At 48.1% G+C, this 3497-nt stretch overlaps 1 pseudogene; it reads left to right on the forward strand.

Moving 5' to 3' along the window:
- Positions 1 to 2049: 2049 nt before the first annotated feature.
- On the forward strand, positions 2050 to 2163 carry LOC136657946 (5S ribosomal RNA; annotated as a pseudogene).
- Positions 2164 to 3497: the final 1334 nt, after the last annotated feature.

Below are 3497 nucleotides of genomic sequence, written 5' to 3' on the forward strand. Positions count from 1 at the left end.
GGCTGGCGCTTTTAATGATATGCATTTTAATAGTCTTGCGATCCAGGCTGATTGCTTTATTTTAATCTTTTAATTGTTTTCAAGCTCTATGTTTTTAGTACTGTTTTAACACAATTGCACTGTTTTCATGCTTGTAAGTCCCCTTGAATCCCCTTCAGTGAATAAACTTCAGCAAAAAAGTACACAAAGAAGTAGATATAGCTAAACAAATCTTTCTAAATAATACAAACCAGTGGTTCTCACACTGCTCCGGGACCCATTTAGCACCAGGACCCATTTTTTAGAATGAGAATCTGTCAGGATCCAACGGAAGTAATGTCATGACCTGAAGTGACATCATCAAGCAGGAACATTTTTAACTATCCTAGGCTGCAATCCTACCCACACTTACCCAGGTGTAAGTCCCATTTATTATCATTGTTAAAAGAATATATATTCCTTGTTGGCATCCTTCAGTCTCGGAAGACTATGGTATTGCGCTCTGAATGGTAGTTCTGGAACAGAGTGTCCTCTCCAGTGCGCGAAGCCTGGGTAAAGTAGGTACGGAGGATAGGCTGTTACCCATGCAGCAAATCCCCCCTCTCCACGTCGCTGAAATGGTCCAATGGAAAGGCAGAAGCCAATACGGTTGGTTCCAGCGGCGTCGCAGGAGTTGCCAGAACATGACTGTGTTCAGCCATGAACTGCCTCAGGGACTCCGGCTCCGAATTTTGCCTCGAGGTTGACTCCTGAAGCCTTTTCCATAACTGGATGTAGCCACAAGGCAGTGGAGGTTTGGGATCAGAGTTTTCCTTCTATAAGATGAGCTGCCTTCCCAGGCTGACAAGTCCCATCTACCCATCTAATATATATAGTAGCTTATTAAAAGTGCATGTCTGTAACATTTCCCCAAATGCAGTCACATACCATGGTAACATCAAGTCTGATATATTAAAAATTAAAAATTGAAATGAATGGGGACCCACCTGAAATTGGCTCGCGACCCACCTAGTAGGTCCCGACACACAGTTTGAGAAACACTGAGATAAGCAAATGCTAATTTATTTTTATTTTTTTTTCCAGAACAGCGCAAACACACACAGGAAGTGACACTGGTGCACTGGGCAGCCAGTCCTTAAGCTCTGACTGTTTATGCACACAGAATGCTTGTGCCAACTTGCATAGCACTCTCATTTTTGCCTCCCCTGTTGTCGGTAGTGAAAATGGCAGGGGAGGGGCTTTTCCGGAGATCTGTGCAGTGGTGTGAAGCTCCTTCAGATGGAGGGGAGTGGAGGCACCTTGCCAAAACAAATCTGTTTCGTTCGCATTCAACGCAGCATCTCTGCAGGCAGTAGTTGCAGGAGAATTTGTTCATACGTGGCTGCTCTTCCCAACAGCCAGCTCCTGCCAGCTGCTTCCCTTCCTGGACCTGGGAAAGATGCTGCATGCATCCCAAGTGCAATCTAGGGGGAAAAAGACTGGGCAGCAGTGCTTTAAGCGCATCTGCCTCCATGCTCCCCCACAGAGCTGCAGCATTACATGCTAAAAAAAGGGACAGCTTTGTTCCATTAAGTGGCCTCCTGAGTTTCATACCTCCAAAATGACCAGAGGACTCCCCCTGCATTCCCCTCCAGCACCCTGAAACTGCCATGACTACACTTGGTGAATATATTCAGGTGCCAAGTATGAGCTTCAGAGCTCATAAAGGGTATAGATCTTGTCGTGATCTTCTTCTCCATGCTTGAAGTTTTGCTGTCCAGAGTCACCTCAACTAGCTCCACCAAGACAGCCAATGTAGCCGTGGCTGCACCTATGTGACAGCCAGAGCCACTGGGAGGGTGTGCAGAGGGTTACATTGTACCTGGGCCCAAGGTTAAAAAAGGGGCCCAAGAGCCAAAGGAGGGGACTAACAAGGAAGGGAGGGGGCCCAAAAGAAACTTTGTACCCCCAGAAGGAACTTTGTACCCCCTGATAAAAGTTTCTTTCAGAGGCCCTGACCACAGCTGCTAAGAAGTCTACTTTATCCAGTAACTGGAGAAGACACCATCGTCAGTTTCTTTCATTGGTATTTCCAACTGTTACCCTGTGCATGCCTGATCTCATCTGATCTCAGAAGCTAAGCAGGGTCAGGCTTGGTTAGTACTTGGATGGGAGACCGCCTGGGAATACCGGGTGCTGTAGGCTTATACCATGATCTCGGAAGCTAAGCAGGGTCAGGCCTGGTTAGTACTTGGATGGGAGACCGCCTGGGAATACCGGGTGCTGTAGGCTTATACCATGATCTCGGAAGCTAAGCAGGGTCAGGCCTGGTTAGTACTTGGATGGGAGACCGCCTGGGAATACTGAGTGCTGTAGGCTTATACCATGATCTCGGAAGCTAAGCAGGGTCAGGCCTGGTTAGTACTTGGATGGGAGACCGCCTGGGAATACCGGGTGCTGTAGGCTTATACCATGATCTCGGAAGCTAAGCAGGGTCAGGCCTGGTTAGTACTTGGATGGGAGACCGCCTGGGAATAGCGGGTGCTGTAGGCTTATACCATGATCTCGGAAGCTAAGCAGGGTCAGGCCTGGTTAGTACTTGGATTGGAGACCGCCTGGGAATACCGGGTGCTGTAGGCTTATACCATGATCTCGGAAGCTAAGCAGGGTCAGGCCTGGTTAGTACTTGGATTGGAGACCGCCTGGGAATAGCGGGTGCTGTAGGCTTATACCATGATCTCGGAAGCTAAGCAGGGTCAGGCCTGGTTAGTACTTGGATGGGAGACCGCCTGGGAATACCGGGTGCTGTAGGCTTATACCATGATCTCGGAAGCTAAGCAGGGTCAGGCCTGGTTAGTACTTGGATGGGAGACCGCCTGGGAATACCGGGTGCTGTAGGCTTATACCATGATCTCGGAAGCTAAGCAGGGTCAGGCCTGGTTAGTACTTGGATGGGAGACCACATGGGAATAGCGGGTGCTGTAGGCTTATACCATAGTCTTTCGAGACTGAAGTTTGCCAGCCATTTCCAATAGGTGGACCATGTGAATTGGTACGGTGGGGGACAACCGTTGAGAAGGGCTGTTCTAGCCTGAATGGTGAGACATTGCACATCACGTACAGCGGTAAGCTCACACCCAAGGGAGTCGTCAAAGGCAGTAATTAAAGCACAATCCATGGGGTGGCTGTTCCACGTGCATAGGCCCAAAGACATCTCTTTGCACATTTCCTTTGTTGGTAAAATAAAGAGTTCATGACAACTGCAAATTAATATTAAATACCCCACATGCAAAACTCGCTTCCCGCTTGGGGACAGAAATAACCATACCCGACAGATGTTGGTCACATCGAGTTCATTTCTGGAAGGCAATCTGGCATTGAGCTTGGCTCCCTATTTCTCACCCATCAGACTTGTCATATTAGACAGTCTTATAATTTAGGAAGGCAAAACAAAATATCCAGAAGCACCATCCAATACCCAGACAGAGAGACAGATGGACATGCTGAACTACATCCAGATTGTTGTCTAGTGCAGTGTT

The sequence above is a fragment of the Tiliqua scincoides genome, chromosome 7 (assembly GCF_035046505.1).
Source record: "Tiliqua scincoides isolate rTilSci1 chromosome 7, rTilSci1.hap2, whole genome shotgun sequence".
Lineage (NCBI taxonomy): Eukaryota > Metazoa > Chordata > Lepidosauria > Squamata > Scincidae > Tiliqua > Tiliqua scincoides.